We start from the raw sequence: 17,174 nt of genomic DNA on the forward strand, positions 1-17,174 counted from the left end.
GACCACGCTGACCAGCGAGCCGGGCCAGTCCCAGCGAACGCACATCAAGACGGAGCAGCTGAGCCCCAGCCACTACAGCGACCAGCAGCAGCACTCGCCGCAGCAGATCGCCTACAGCCCCTTCAACCTCCCGCACTACAGCCCCTCCTACCCGCCCATCACCCGCTCGCAGTACGACTACACCGACCACCAGAACTCGGGCTCCTACTACAGCCACGCGGCCGGCCAGGGCTCTGGTCTCTACTCCACCTTCACCTACATGAACCCGGCGCAGCGCCCCATGTACACCCCCATCGCCGACACCTCCGGGGTCCCCTCCATCCCGCAGACCCACAGCCCTCAGCACTGGGAACAACCCGTCTACACACAGCTCACCAGACCGTAAGCGGGGAGAACCTGCCAGGGCTCCAGCCAGCCGGCCCAGCCAAGCCAAGCAAGCCCCAGGGTCCTTGGTGATGGATGATCAAAAGAACCAGAAGAAACAATCGAGAAAGAAAAATTCATGATAATAACCACCACCACCAACCCACCAGAATTGCCTTTTGGACCTAGATTTGTTTCCTGTTCCTTTATTCTGTCAAAGACATGTAAGCTAAAAGGCACCCTCAAGATTCCAAGATAACTGAAGATCCCTAGACCAGAGACCTGACCCTGTATCCCAATGCAATAGCAACTTGCGGCAGATCTGTGGCCGGTTGGTGAGGCCTCTCCTCTCCTCTCCTCTTCTCTCTCTCTCTCTCTTTCTCTCTCCCTCCTTCCCCACCCACTCCCCTCTTTCTCTCTCTGGGGAGGATGAGAAAAAGTGGAAGATGGCAAGAGAAACAAGAGATCTCTCCCCGCCTCTCTGGACCTTTGTAATTATTTTTTAGCAGTAATTAAAAGAAAGAAGTCCTCTGTGAGGAATATTCTCTATTTTAAATATTTTTAGTATGTACTGTGTATGATTCATTATCATCATTTTGAGGGGATTTATACATATTTTTAGATTAAAAAAATTAAATGCTCTTATTTTTTTCCAACAGCTAAACTACTTAGTTGAACTGTATGCCCTAGCTTTTTCTTGCGACCAGAGTATTTTTGTACAGAGTTGCTTTCTCCTCCAACAGGAAAAAGAAAAAAAGAAAAAAAAAGCGTGTCATTATATTAACATACAAAAAAAAAAGCACACAGAATTGTGTGAGGCGATTGGGGTTTTTGGGGGGGGCGGGAAAGGGGGGAGCTTTGCTTAATTCCTCAGGCTTTCCAATTCCAGTAGGAGCTGCCTTAAAACAAAAGAGAGAAGTTTTTTAAAAAAAAAAAACGAACAAAAAAAGCCTTATTTTGCAAATAGGGAGGTAAACACATAGTCTAGAGAAGAAGCATTTGGTAAGCTTTATCATATATATATTTTTAAACAAGAGGAAAACGCCTTGAGCCTTAAAAGCGAGCTGTTGGGAAACCCATCTGCTCTTTCAGTTTGCCTGTCCTTCCTGCCTTTGCTTGTTCTCTGCAGTCTTCAGAAGGAAGCAAAAGGCCGGCAAAAGGAGGAAATCTTTGGAGAATGTTAGAATGGCCAGGCAATAAGTGCCCAAGTACACCGCCTCCCCCCTCCCTGGTTGCCCACCTGGACCCCATGTGGGGGGGGAGGGGGCAGCTGGCCAGTCTGCCTACCCAGACAGTCTCTCACCTGTGCCTCTCAACACCAGCGGTTAACCTTCAAGACATTCCACGTGCTCAAATTATTTATTTTGTAAGGAGAGGTTTTAATTTAAAAAAAAATAAAGAGAAAAACTCTTCCTCCTTTTTTTTTTGTTTTAATTTACTGTCTTGAAAATAGGTTGTTGGAGCCTTGCTCAAAGGTATGGCCACCTGTTATTAAATTATGTTCTTAACTATAACCAGTTGTTTTTTTATTTATCTCTTTAATCTTTTTTTAATTATTATTAAAAGTGAATTTCTTTGGATTCCTCATCCTAGATTTGTACAAATACCTTTTGGTCAGTTGTTCTTCCCATACCCCTTTGTTTTTGTTGAAAACAAACTGGAAACTCTTTCTCTCTCCTTCTCTCTTGCTCTCTTTCTCCCTCTCTCTCTTTTATTTTTTATTTTTTTGTACAAATGAGAAATTGTAAGTGTAGTGGGTTGTCGTTCAATGTTTGCTGCCACAGACCTTTGGGCTACAGAATTGTGTGTGTGTGTGTGTGTGAGTGTGTCTGCGCACGCATGGCGCACATGTGTGCACAAGTGTGTTGTGATACAAAACAGCACAAATGTGTGTCATTCATCTACTTTCCTCTGCAGGCGCTGGAGAAAAGACAGGTCACCAGTGAGGTGGGCCTACTGTCAGACCTTAATTCTTCATCACTGCTGTGGCTAGAGAGAGGTTGAGGATTGCTTTCTTGGATTGCTTTTTGTTGTTGATGTTGTTGTTTTAAGACAGCAGACCTTTTTTTTTATTTAAAAGAAAAGATATGTTAACAGTCTTAGAAGTCAGTAGAAGAAAATCTTAAAGCACTCTTATAATAATATGGCGTCTTTCAATTTCTGTATAAAAGAAAACATCTTTTTAAAAGATATTTCTGTAACTTAAGAAACCTGGCATTTAAATCATATTTTCTCTTTAGGTAAGGCTTGGTTTTTCGTTTGTGTTTTGTTTGTTGTCCTTAAATATCCCCTGCAACCTTTTTCTTCACTCTGTGAAGTTTACCTTTCCTTTTCTTCCTTTTTTTTGTATATTATTGTTTACAATAAATATACATTGCATTAAAAAGAAAAGGGTCCTATGGATTTATTTCCCTGTTCTGTCAAGAAGATGATTTGAAGAATTGGGGCACGAGACTTGTTAAATGCTGGTAACAGTGAGGTGTGTGTAAGGTTTTATTTGCTCCTCTGGAAAAATTTTAAAGACCCACCAAAAACCCTGTGTCCCCCAAATCTAAGCACAGGCATCTTAAGAAATGCCATTGCATTTCACCTAGAGAGTGGCTTGCTCATCGTTTCCATCTCTGGCAACAGATACGTTGTGGTGTTTGTTTGTTTGTTGTTGTTGTTGTTTTTAACGGCCTAATATTTTTTGGAGTACCAGTATTTCCCTGTGGAGCTCAGAGGGATGAGGGAGATCAGCCTTGAGATCAGAAGTTTGGGGAGGGGTGACTCTTATCTGAAAACTCCATGGCAAACTTTGTTATTATGAAAACATCACAGAAGAATGGGGAGCCCCTTTCTTGGACAGAGGGACCGGAATAAAAGTATCTTCAGGGACCAGAGAGAAATCTGTCTTCTTCATCATTACCTTAGGGGTCAGGTCTTTCCTGATTGCCCCACCGAGATGGTGGAAGGGAAGGAAGATTATCTTGCTTTTGGCTTTCTCCTCCCCCCCCCACCTTTCCCTCAAGTTTAACTCAGTCTCCTTAAAGAAAGAGAGCCTAATCCTGTTTTCCTTGGCCTCCTTTAGATGGGGAGTTTCCAGGTTCAGAGAAATCGGTCAGGTCATTTTTCATTAAACAGATGAAATCACTCCTTTCCCTCCCACCTGCCCAAGGCCCCTCCTCTCCCCCCCCCCAGCCAATACGGGAGGTGCCTGTCAGGAGGTAAGTCACCTCCATCCACCACCTCCTGCCTGCCTTTGGCTGGTTTTCCTGCGCTGGGCCTGTGTCTTTGACAGCCCTCGCCATTAACTCACACTGTCTGCTTCTGCTTATTGGATTCCTGGCCTGAATCCCACACTAGGTCTGGACAACCAGGAAGATGGTAGTTATCAACCTAGACCACATTAGAGCATTGATGGAGAGCCTGTGATCTTGCAGAGGAGAAGGGGAGATGGTAAATCTTCCCCTAGCCTTTCAAGGCATCGTAAGATCTCTCCTACGCCTCCCCTCTGCTCAAGTCCATGGTGTCCCACCATTTACAAAACTCTCCATTCTTTTGTTGTTGTTGTTGTTGCTATGTTGCTGTTTTGTTTTCTTGCTAACACCCACAAAAAGTCTTACAGCACATCTCCATTTCTGGCTTTTTTGCTGGTTAGTTGGACATGAAAATCTCTCCGATTCATTTATCCAGGCTGGCTTCAAAACATATTCCTCTCATCCCAGCCCCCCAGAGTAAGGCAGGATTACAGGTGTGAGCCACTGGTGCCCAGCTAGAGCCGGCATTGACAGCAGTTCATTCTCTAGTTCCACAGAGCCACCCTCTCGTATCCAAGAGAAACTCACTCACTCGGGAGGTCTGGGCCCCAGGAAAACATAGGAAACACTGGTAGACAGGGAGAGAAAGTTTTCAAAATTCCACCAGCCCCCCTCCACCAGGTCTACTCAGAGGCTAATAGCACCAGATTATGAAATATTTTAGAGGAATTTTTATTCTAAATCTTGAAATATGCAGCTTATCACCCTGGTAACAGACACACATGGACGGGAAACCTAGGCCGTAACAGGAAAAGCTTACCTTGAGACCCGAAATCATTTGGTGATTTGCAGTCAAAATAAAACTTCTCTTTTTTAAGCTATCTTAATAAAAAGAGAAGTTTTTTTTTAAATTTTAGAGGAGGAAGAAGGATAAAAACAGCTTCTTTTTTTTTTTTAGAATTAGTCTTTTTCTGCTATTAGTGAAATGGCTTGTTTGAGCTGTTCTAACTTCCCACTTTAAGACCATCTCCTTCTTTTCTGGCCCTTGATTTTCAAGGTATACACTCTGGAGGACCACTGTGACACTGTTTTCTATTAAACTGACTGATGAACTGTCAGTACAACCAATGATGGATTTACTATGAAAAGACAAAGCCTGAGCTGTAGCATCCCTTCAGCAATGGCTTAGGCAGGCACTCTACCACTTCAGCTTTGCCCCTAGCCCTTTCTCAGTTTGTTTTTCAGATAGAATACAAATATATATTGCCTAGGGCTGGTCTTAGACCTAGATCTTTCTACTATATCTCCCTTGGAGGTGGATTACAGGCATGTAATACCACCATGCTTGGCTTTTACATTGGCTCCTTTTAAGGCCCTGCTTTTAACCTCATATACAAAATTTATATTATGTTTCCTAATAAGGTCTCCTCCTCCTCCTCAAAAAACAAAACAATATATAGAGACTTCAGATTGCACAAAAGCTGTGTCTACCCATGACCATAGCTATTGGCCAGCAAACCATGACACGCCAATACGATCTGTTCTAGCTATCCTCAACTGTGCCCAACACATGGTACCTACTTTCATGGTAGGTCCTTTTCATTGTATCCATTTACCTGAACTCATCATGAGAATCCCAAAAATGCACTCTATTACTCTTCCTTAAACTAAGATTATAAGGATTAAATTAGGTAACACAAACAAGAGGTGCAGCCACCACTTCATTCCCTAACTCTTGCTGCTCCATTATCTACCTTCTTTTCTGCTAATCCTCTGCCTTTTTTAAGGGTCTCCCATCGAGACAGTTTAAAAAGCTTGTTGGATCCTGGCTGGTTTATTCCTCTTCCATCAGTCCCAGCATAGAACTGATTTACTCTGGACTTGCAACTCTTTTTAGACCAAATATAACACGATGAGACAATCTCAGATTTGCACTCATTTCTGACAATCAGACTGAAGTTGAGGTGATGTATATAATTGCCCAGTGCCATTATTGGGCATATTTCTTGACTTCTTAGGATTATTGAACTTAAGCCAAGTACCATTATTTCCTGCTGTCATATTCTACTTTGAGGAAAACCCCACTGTTCATTTTTTTTCCATGGACATGTATTGAGTGCCCTCTCTTAGGAGAATGAATGCTCTCAGAGGGGGTTCCATATTCTTGTAGACAATAGCAGGAAAAGTAGAGACAGGAAAGGGACAGTAAGAAAAGGGAGGGGAGAAAGAGACAGAGAAGGAGGAGGAGAGAAAGAGAGAAACAAACATTGTTTACACACATGAACAAAAATTGTGATTGATCAGAGTCTGTGAGGGAAGACACAGGATCAAACTGGGTCTTCAAATAGTGTCTTCCCACCCTGGGAAAAGTCTGAGCGACAATTTTCCAATCCCTTGTTCTCTCCTCCTACTTTCCATCCATATTTCCAGAGGTGAGAATTCTATTTCTTCCTCCCGCCCCGCTGTGATAACCCTATGTGAGTCTTTCATACTTCAGTCTCATACTCAGCATCCTTGTATTGCCAGAGTCAGAAGAAAAGGACCTAATCCCTACTATCTAACATGGTGTCTTGTTTTTCAGAGAACTGGCTAATGTAGATTGTACCTTTAGGGGATCAGAAATTAGAGAGGTACAGTGAGAAGTCTTTCAATTCAGCTGTGAGCTTATTGTAAAAATTCTTTATATAATACCACTCTACAATTAGCACTATATAATATTTTGCCTGCTAAACCTTGTCCTTCCCTTCTAAAATTCTTGTATTGCCTGAGAACTCCCCTCTGCAATCATGGAAATTGACTCTTATCTCTCTCCAAAGTAATAAATGGCTCCTGTACAGCTCTTTTTTTTTAAGTTTTGAGTCTTTTGTTTTTTCCCTCTAAAGCCAATCATTTTACATGTGACAATGGTTCACCGCTTATCATTCTTTGCATGTACTTAACTAGTATTCTCAAATGAGCATACTCAGAATTATTTCCAGGACTCCAGGTATTGAATACCAACAGAAATTGTGCATAGTGGCACATACCTGTAATTCTAGCACTTGGGAAGTATCATCAGGGTGATTGTTAAGTTTAAGCCCAGCCAGCGCTAACAAGACTATCTCAAAAAGAATCCAAACCAGAAAATGGTACTTCCATTGATTCAAATTAAGATTTTGGTTTTCTCTGGCAGCAGCCAGATTGCTCCCATGATGTTATGGTAAGCAATAGTTCATATCCTGTAGTAATGAGATTGATTTTTTTGAACCAGTTACCAACACTTCCATTTATTTCTGTTTTGACTTCAGCGACATATACAGGCATATTGGAAAGAAAAAGAAGGAAAGAGATTTACGTCACTGAGTCTTTACTCTGCCAGTCTCTGAGGCAGATGTTTTATTTATGTGATCTCATTTAATCCTTTTAATAACCCGTAGAGACAGGTGTTATGATGGGTATTTATATGAAGAAGGAAACTGAGGCTCCAAGATATTAAGCAATTAACCTAAGGTCATGTAACTAGTAAAAACTGCCATAGGCTCCTCTACCTCCTTTCCTCTGCATTCAAGATGTAATTCAAAGTAGAACCTACGAAGGCAAAGAAGAATTGATGGAGAAACAAGATTCTTAGGTTATAAATTATGTTTCAAGGAATCTATTTAAAGCAAAAAAAAAAAAAATCTGACCCTTCCCACCCCCATGCCCTCATTTGGAAACTTCCAATGGCTGCCTTTTCACCTGGAATAAAAGCCAAATTCTTACCCATTCAACTCCAAAATGGTAATCCACTAGCCACCAAGAGCTGACCTGAACATCCTCAAATGCTAGATTGCCACCATCTCAGTCATTCTCTAACCCGTTCTATCTAATCATGACACCATGGCATCCTGAAACAATCATTGCCTCTTAGGTGTTTCTCTTTCTCCTCCAACTGAAACTTTAAGCTTTCTCTTGCCCCCGCCTTACCTCCAGCTCCATCGAAAAGTGTTTGACACCTACAAGGAGCCCCATAACTACTTACTGATGAATTCACTAATATCCTGTGAATATAAGTGATCCTGAGGTGTGAGAAGCGAGTCTTCGAGCTTGCAAAGCAGAGCATCAAATACTCTGCAATAATCATGTCTCTTTTGCCTCCTCTCACATCACATAACTGCCATCCTGTGTCTTCCCTACACAAATCACAAAGGATGGAACACAGACAGGGAGAAGACAAGACAGGGACGTGATTTTAGGTTCTTCTCACCTTGATGCAACAGGTTCTTGATCAGAGCTGGTTCTTTTTTTATGCATTTTTGCATAGACTTTACATTTGTGTATCTGTTTTGACTCAGGCATATATGTCATTCTCCAGTTGTTTCCAGCTTCTTCTCCACAACAGAGCACGCACAGAACAATTCTAGTGGCTTTCAATGGAGGTCTCCTCCTCCCTACAGGAAGCTGCACTATAGGGGACCCAACCTGATGCCACAGGACCTTGCTCTGTTTCTTGGGAGCCTAAAATTTGATCAAGGGAAACATTTTCCTTGCTTGGGAAAAGTTGTTTTTGTTCCTTTGTCAGATTCATGGGTTCAAATCAGGCACTCATTCTGGGTGTGTCCACTGCAAGAGCTCACTTCAAAGTGTTGCAAATAATTTCTTTTCCTGGGCCTAATTAGTTCACTTCGTGAGTGTTATGGTTTGGATTTGAGTCTCCTCCCAAAAGGCTTATGTATAGAAGACTTTGTCTCCAGCTGTTGGATCTAGTCATTGTGGGTTAGCTAGATCATGAGGACTGTGACCTCTTCATCGATGGATTCACATGTTGTTATACTCATAACTGAATGACCTATTGGAAAGTGTTGGAAACTATGGAAGGTGGACCTGACTGGAGTTACTGAGGGTTTGTCCTTGCAGGGCATTTTCTTGTCCCTATCCCATTCCTATCTCTGTCTCTTTCTCTCTTCCTCTCTCTGTCTGTCTCTGTTTCTCTGTTTTTCTCTCTCTTTCTATCCTTCCTGTCCACCATGAGGCAAGCAGTTCTGCTCTACCATGCCCTCCTTTCCATGAAGAAATGTATGCCCAACTTCAGGTCAAAACCAATGGAGTCAGCTGACTATGGACTGAACTTCTGAAACTGTGAGTCAAAATAAAACTCTCCTCATTTTAACTTGTCTCTCCCAGATATTTGTCATGGCAACAATAAATCTGACTAACACTGTATGTAATACTGCGATCAAGAGAACATGAGTACCTAACACATTGCCACAACACTCCAAAAAGCATCTTCACAGATTTCTCTTCTGCTTTCAGATTCTTACCGTCCTTGATTTTTTTGTGGAAGAAACAATAACAGGAACCAAGCAAAAACTCAAACATTATGGATCCAAGCAGGGGCCTGAGAGTATAATTCAATGATGTTGATGTAAGCATATATTTGTACAACAACCACTCCAGTCAAATGAGAAAGCAATCCATCACCTTCAGAAAGTACACTTGCTTCCTCTTTCAGACAATCCCCAAGTCTACTCTGATTTCTGTGACCCCAGATAAGAGTCCATTCTTGAACTTCATCTATTTGGGATAATACAAAAGGCATGAGTTTCATTTTTATCTGGCTTCTTTTGCTCGGTGTAATTTTTCTGAGATTCATCAATGTGTCAGTCATTATCATTTTCTTTTGTAGGTAGTATTCTATTGAATGAGTATCTAAAAATGTGTTTATTCATTTTCCAATGGATATTTGTATTATGTCCAGTTTGGGGCTAACTATACCAAATAAAGCTGATATAAATCTCTCTTAGAATGTGATTGCCACATCATAGAATAGATAAATTTTCAATTTACAAGACACTGTCAAACCAATTTCCAAGCTGATTAAATCATAACTCCTATGAGCTATGAAGGAGCATTCTAGTTCCTCTACATCAATAATATTAGCCTTTGGTGTTGTATTTTTAAATTGTCTCCATTCTGTGGGTGTAAAGTGGTATCTCATACTTTTCCTTTGTATTCCTAACCTTCCCTTCATCAACACCCATTGTAACTCCCTAACATATTGTTCTACTTCACAGAACTTAACCAACAGATCTGACAACCTGTTTTAACACTCTTTTGAAATATGGGTGTTTATTCCCTTTCTCGGATGAGAAGAGTTGAGATTTCTATTTGCATATGACTTTTTTTTTTCATCTACCTTTGAACTATATGGTCCAGCTTGCCTTATGTAGGGACAAAGCAACTGTCTTGACTCTTAGGTCCATCCTGGAGGTAAGAAAGCTAGGCCTTCAGTAGTATCAAATATGAGTCTCTCAGGTCCAATTATGGGCCACATGGGAGCAGGTTGAAGTCAAGGGGTAATCTCAAGTAGACATCTGAGCTTCTAGATGGTGCTTATGCAAATTGCTTCTCATCCTGGGCCTTACAAGAAGCTGGCCCACAACCATGAAGATAAAAGATCTTGTAGGAAGAAGACCTGTGTGGGATTTCAGGACTTAGAGGATTAAAGCCCTGGAATGGGTATGGTTTGCACCTATTCTGAGTGTCCTTCATCTCTGTAGTCTAGAACAGGCAAGGAGCTTCTGTTCTAGAGTCTTCTCAAAGCTCATCCTTCTCTCTGCTTGGGCCCCTTGGTCTCAGAATACTCATTCTGTCAGATAACAGATTTGCACCCCCATCCCCTAGCCAATTTTGAAAGTCCCTGAAATTTCTGAAAGCTCTCACTGAACCTACGCATACATCTGACCTCTAAATGGATTTCATCACCCAGCTGGCCTCTGCCTGAACCCCTGCTTCCATGGAGAATTCTTGAAATCTATTCTGCTCTGCACCTGCAGCTGTTTTCTGGGATTAACTTTTTTAATGACATGGCATTTTTAAGTCTTCCCAGTGCTCCAGTCCCCTTCATCTCCCATTCCCACAAAGACTCTTTTGCCTCTAATTTTCATCTATGTTATCTGATCATTGTGGTACAGTTTTCATGCAAGGGGATAACAATCAGAACCAAGTCTTCATTTTTGCTAAATAGTATGACTAAGATGGCAGGAAAGTACCTTGAATCAACAGCTATCAGAAATCAGCCATAAGCAATAGCCCATCAATGGAGCCAACTGAAATGCAGCTGTCCAGCTAGGGATCAGTACTCAGAATTTCCTGCAAATGGCCCAGTGTAAAAAGTATCATCCTCATCTGGCACATTCAACCACATTTCCCAAGAGATGGTAATCATCATGGCCCTGCCCATCAACTACCTGAAAAGCTCAGTGCCAAAATCCAGCGATACAAAGATAAACAAGACAGAAAGATCCCACACCTGGGGGCTGGAAAAGACTATTGTTATGAAATAATATTAATAAGTCATGGAAAATCTTAGATTAAACATATTCAATGGAATATTGAACAAAATACTGAACTAGAGTTTACTTAAATAGATAAATGAATGAGTTACCTGAAAAAAAACTAAATATTCCAATTTGTAGTCCAGCCATTTCATGAGCATGAGGTTGCTCTACATAGCAAGGTAGATAAAGCCTTAGGAAAGTCTCTGAAATCATAATTATCATTCACCATTGTTGGTAGGAAGTGAGTAAGCAGTAGCAAATTCTTCACTTTCCCAGAACTTCTTTGTCTCTGCTGATAATAGAGTGTCTACACTCTTCCTCCAAGATGCTACATTTTCTCTCTTGATTTCTCACAGCTAGCCAAACCAAAAGTCCCTGTGGAGAGAGAGAGCCCAATTGCTCTTGAACAAAAGCCAGTGACTATGACTAAATGTCTTTTCTGCTTATTCAGTGTATCATCCTGGTCAATTGTCGACAAATGGTGTATTTTAGCCTGCTGTTGACTTTGTGTGCCAATAACTCAAAAAAAAAAACACAACAGGTTTAAACAAAGCTGGGGGATTTATGTGAGGATGAAGGACAAAACAGTCACTCCACAGATACTCAAACACCAGCAGATCTGGAATCTGTCTGTCAAACCTCTCTGCATATTACCAGATCACTTGGCCTCCATCTATACAGTTTGACTTGGAAAGACATGGGGTAGCTCTGAAGACATCTACACTGTGGGTCTTGCTTTAGGGGACACCTACCTACCCAGCCCAGGAGCAGAGTTCTTAAAGACTGCACATCCCCTCCCCTGGGGATGAGACCCACCCCACAAGCTGCTGCTGTCCTGCCACAGCTGCTTCCGTTTTTTATTACAATTTTTTCCGCCTTTCATTTTCCAAGCCAAGGAGAAGCTTGAGGGGGGCCCCATCTGTTCCTCTCTTCTCCTATCCCATTCCCAGGAGCAAAGCACATGCAGGCAGGCAGGCAGGCAGGCCTGCACGCACACAGTCCACAGCCAACCAACAGAACTCCTTGGAGGACACAGCAGAACCGGGAAGTGAGCATCAGCCCCCAGGAGCACCCCAGGGGCTGAGGAGAAGGGATGTCCTCAGGTAGCCTTAAAGAGAGAGCAGTCTTGGAGACTGGAACAAACTTCCTCGAGAAAACCACAGGTTCTATTCCTAGGAGGACTTTTTGTTTTGCTTAATCTTTCCCATCAAAACAAAAACCAAAACAGGGCTAATGGCTTAACCCCATGGTGCAAATTATCTCAAGTCCAGAAAAACCAAGATGAATGATCCCAGCAAGCTTAAGAACCTTGAGGAAATGACTGAAAGAACAACAAAGTAGTGTTGTTCCTTAAATAAAAAGAGTGCTAAGAGGCCTTAGGCTCCAAGGGCAAAGATAGTTCCTTGAGGACATTGTCACACAGAATAGCCAGATCAGGCTTTTTGTACTCTTTTTCCTTCATTGGGTGTCAGGAGTAAGTCTTTGTGTCCTTCTCTGCAATCTCTTCAGAGCCACCCAGCCTAGAAAGAGTGATCGTCACCACTAGGCTAATAATGATATCTGTCCCCTCTAGCTCCAAGTTTCGATTTTTTAGGAGCTTGCAGCATTAGACCCTGAAGACTTTTCTGAATCCATCAAACCTTTGGGTTTTTCAAGCAACCTTTTATAGGATCCAGCTCAAGACATCCAGGTCATTGCGCGCACACACACACACACACACACACACACACACAACTCATCACTGGAGCATTCATCTTGAAAGCAGGGTTTCTCAACTTCAGATTGTTGTCTTTTTTTTTTCTTCTGTTGGTAATGGGCTTGAACTCTGGGCCTGGACACTGTCCCTCAGCTCTTCAGCGCAAGGCCAGCACTCTACCAATTGAGCCACAATACCACTTCTGGTTTTCTGAGTGGTTTATTGGAGATAAGGTTCTCACGGAGTTTCCTGCCAAGGCTGGCTTTGAACCATGATCCTCAGATTTCAGCCTCCTGAGTAGCTAGGATTATAGGCGTGAGCCACCAACGCCAGCTCAAACTCTTTCTTTAAATTACCTCTCATATTGCTATTGAACCAAACCCTGAATAACAGCTCTAATTATCCACCATTTTTCTACACCCACCCCCACACCTATAGTTTCACTACCTCTCAGTTATTTGCCTAACAAAATCCACAAACTCTTACACTTTCCCTTCAGCTTTGCCTTTCTCATTTCTCTATCCACTAATCCCTTTAAATGTCCATGAGTACACATCAAGGTCAAGTTCTTACTGCATCTCTACATCTCCTTATGCTATTTTTGGATAGCATATTGAAATATTCTGTTCCTGTTGCCTCGCATATGAATTCTGTCCATCCCATGGCTGAAGGATTCCCATACTCTCAAACCCAAGCCCAAATAATCACTCCTTCCAAAGCATATTGAATGGACCCTTAGTGCTGATCTTATATCTCCAGTGGTCTGGAAGACAACATGAGCATCTCAGAATGGATGACATCCATACATTCTAATGCTGAGCTTTTTTCATGCATTTAACCCATATTGCAATACTGTCTCCACTGGTTTCTTTTAGAAATAAAGTCTCCTTAAGGGCATGAAATATAGTTGTCTTAACTTTTAGGCTCTACATCAAATGTAACATAATCCTAGGGCTATAATTGTAAGCACACACTCATGAGTGTATATTTCATATGTATATGAAAAAAATGAATTAGTATTCCCACCTTTAAGAATTCTTGTACAGGAAGAGAAATTGTGGCTCAAGACATAGAGCACTAGCCTTGAGCCCAAAAGCTCTGGGACAGCATCCAGACCCTCAATTCAAACCCCAGGACTGGCCTATGCATGCACGCTCACACACACACAGTATGAATTCTTGTACATATATTCAATTCATTAGATTCCACAGTTAGCGTATGTGCCGGTGTTGATGACTCATGCCTGTAATCCTAGCTACTCGAGATGCTGGAAACAGAGGACCTCAGTTCCAGTCTAGCCTGGGCAGAACAGTTTTCAAGACCCACTCTCAGCCAACAAATGAGTTCGGTGGTTCACATATGTCATCCTGAGTCACATGGGTGGCTGCCTGCAGTACAAGCATGTGACAAACAAGAAGCAAGACCATATCTCAAAAGTAATTGGTAAAGAAAAATAATGGGGCCTCCCTTTGCAAGTACACCACCAAAGAGATAGCCATCAGAGGGACCCACAAGACCCTGGGAGGCAGGGGTAGGCCTGAGAGCTAAAGAGGCTAGAGAACAAGGAGCCAACAGCTGAGGACCTGTTACCTGATCCTCACCTCCAAGGACTCCAAGGTGCTGAGCAGAGGACCAGCATTCCCATCACTGCTGACACTGCCCGAGCAAAAGAACACATTGTAGGTTGTATCCCTGGGCAGAGTCTACAGAGAAGGTTCCAGAATTCTCTCATGGAGTCAGATGAAATCTCTTCCTCCCATGAGTGACAATACTACATTTTTGACTCAGGATTTTTTGAAGGAGAATGGCAATAATAACAATCATAATTTTAAAAGATCAATCCATTTATCTACTCACCACAAGTTCTCTTTTCTTTTTCTTTTTTTTTCCATTTCTGGTTGTTAAGATTATAAACCATATCAGAAAAATTTGATTCCTGAAAAGGACAGACAGCTGCCATATTTCTCATGTACAGACGACCATAACCCTCCCTCTCCACCCTGCTCTCCACAGTGTGTAACTGTTCTTCAATAGACAGATAATATCCTAGAGGAAAGGCGTATGTTACTACGAGAGGTGCTGAACTTACACCATCTTTACTTTTGACCACTTCTCTATGGTGGACCTTGAACTTTATTTTCCACCTGAAGGATTATTACCCTGAGTTACTGGGGCCCCTAGTTCCTTATCACCCCCAATGGTCTCAAGCCATAAATTTCAAGCTGCTAGTAACATGGCCAGACAGATTTTTAAGACTCCAATAGAGTGCATACATCTCCTGTCAGCTGGAAAATCAGCTCAATAGCCATTCAAGTTCATGTCCAAACTCCTTTACGTTAAAGAAAGTTTAGAAAGCACCCTCGACTCTCAGAACTAAGAATTTTCAGCTGCGGGGACTGGAGGAAGTTTAAAAGGGGTAATGGAATCAACCAGGAAATGGAACGCTAGGGACATGTCACCTGTGCATACAGGCTTATAAATCGTGGTAGCCAATAGACTTTTTAACAATTTTTATTTTTACCCATATTGCTTCATTGGAGCAGTTGTACATGTAAGCTCTATGCAACACCAGCACACAGATCTTAACCAGAGTGCCTTACTCCTGAACATTTACAAACAAGTGTGTATTTACTTGGACCAGAGAACAAAAGGGCCAAGTTTGTTGTTAGCTAATGGTACTGACATAGATCATAGAGTCCACAGATCTTTTCTGGAGTAAAGCAGAAAGAAATACTGGTACATAGAGCAAGTCTCTCATCTTTAGTATTGGGACCCTTGCTGTCAACTGGAAAGAGAATCATCCTAACCCAGATGCAGGAGAGAGATGCTAAGAACAATGGGGCATCCTCATGGAAGGATGGAACAAGACTGGTGAGTGCTCAGAAGAGCCTCCTGATCCAAGATGGCAGAAACTATAGATTAAAGACAAACAGGCTAGCCTTCCAGCATCCTGGCTCCACTTACACTGCTTACATTTTGGGTTATCATTATTCTTCAACTCATCAACTACTCTTAAATATGACTCTTCAGTCATATTTAAGAATGATTCTTTCTTTCCCTCTCACTTATTCTTCGTCCTGTTCCTTGTCTTCCGCCTATGTCAATATTTTACAGATAATCATTACCTTCTTCAGGAAGCTCCTTTCTATTATTATTCCCTCTGAATCTCATATCATGGCCGTTGAGAACTGTTCCTTGAAGCAGGAATCTTTGTACTCATATCTTATCTTCCATTATTAGATTCCACATTCTCAGAGGTTGAGTCATGGCCATTTTCATCCTGACAGATTTATAATAAATATAAAGATGCTTTGAACCTATGATAGAACAGGCACTCTACAAATGTCAATGAATTAATGAGAACCTGGAGGTACAGACAAGCAAACAGATAACATTGGCTAGACAGCTGCATGGCATATACTCTTGAACTTGCTCAAGACTCAAGCTATCTCCTCCCCGAAAATCTTTGTTTCCTGTTAGACTGTGAAGCCCCACCATCCATCCAGTTAAAGTCCACCAACCATCCTCAAGTCTTCTCTTCTTCTTTTCTTTCACATCCAATCAATCCTCCTCATTTTCCCTTCTCCTTTTCTTCTTTCTTTGTGGTGTGTAGTGGGGGAGGTATTGGGGCTTGAATTCAGGGCCTCAAACTTCTACTTGGCTTTTTCACCCAAGGCTGGCAGTCTACCACTTGAGCCATACCTCCACTTCTGGCCTTTTGCTGTTTAATTGAAGATTAATTCTCTCAGACTTGTTTTCTGGAGCATGCCATGGGAAGATGGTGCTTCAGATCATCTTCAACCATCTTCCCAGGACAGATCTGAGTATTAAATTTGAGTAGATGAGTGATTAGGGGCAGGTATGAGACAAAGGTATGCATCATTGAAGAGCCCAGGTTGGACGTGTGGCCACTCTCTCAGTTCTAGTTTCCCTGAACTCTAGGGAAGTTGTTATCCCCTCCACCACCTGATGGGAGCAATCTGGTTCTCATGAGATGAATTCTCCAGCTTCAAGATACAGCCTGATCATTATAGATTATTCTCCTTTGGGATGATCTGGTTCTGTGAGCTTTTGCTATTCCTTAGGGGTAGTTTTAGTCCTTGCCATAAAGATATTATCTATCTGTTTTTAATCTGTCCTGAAACCCAAGGTGAATGCAAAGTGACTGTGGAAAGAATGCTTAGAACAATGACAAACACAAAATGAGGAGACTGGATACCCCTTACCCAGCTTTTCTCCTGTTTGAAATTAACTCATGGCAGCAAGAACAGTTAAGTACCTGTTACAAATACACTTTCAATAGACTGGAAGCAGGTTGCCTCTCTAGGGTGAGAACAACAGCCTTTAACTGTGAGAATTCCCATCCCTGGGGGTACCTGAGGCTACCTGCAAGTTGGGAAGCTCAATGTATAATATACTTCCTCTGAGACCCTGTGTTCTCATACTCCTTTCTGAGTTCCCTCTGCATCTTCTCATGGCTTATGACTAGCTGCTGCAGCCTTACCTTGGTTAGTACATCAGTCATCTGGGTGATTTGGTAGAGAAGTATAAAGACAGCAGAGGACCCTGAGTAAAAGA

Source organism: Dipodomys ordii, unplaced genomic scaffold, assembly GCF_000151885.1.
Source record: "Dipodomys ordii isolate 6190 unplaced genomic scaffold, Dord_2.0 Scaffold7, whole genome shotgun sequence".
NCBI lineage: Eukaryota > Metazoa > Chordata > Mammalia > Rodentia > Heteromyidae > Dipodomys > Dipodomys ordii.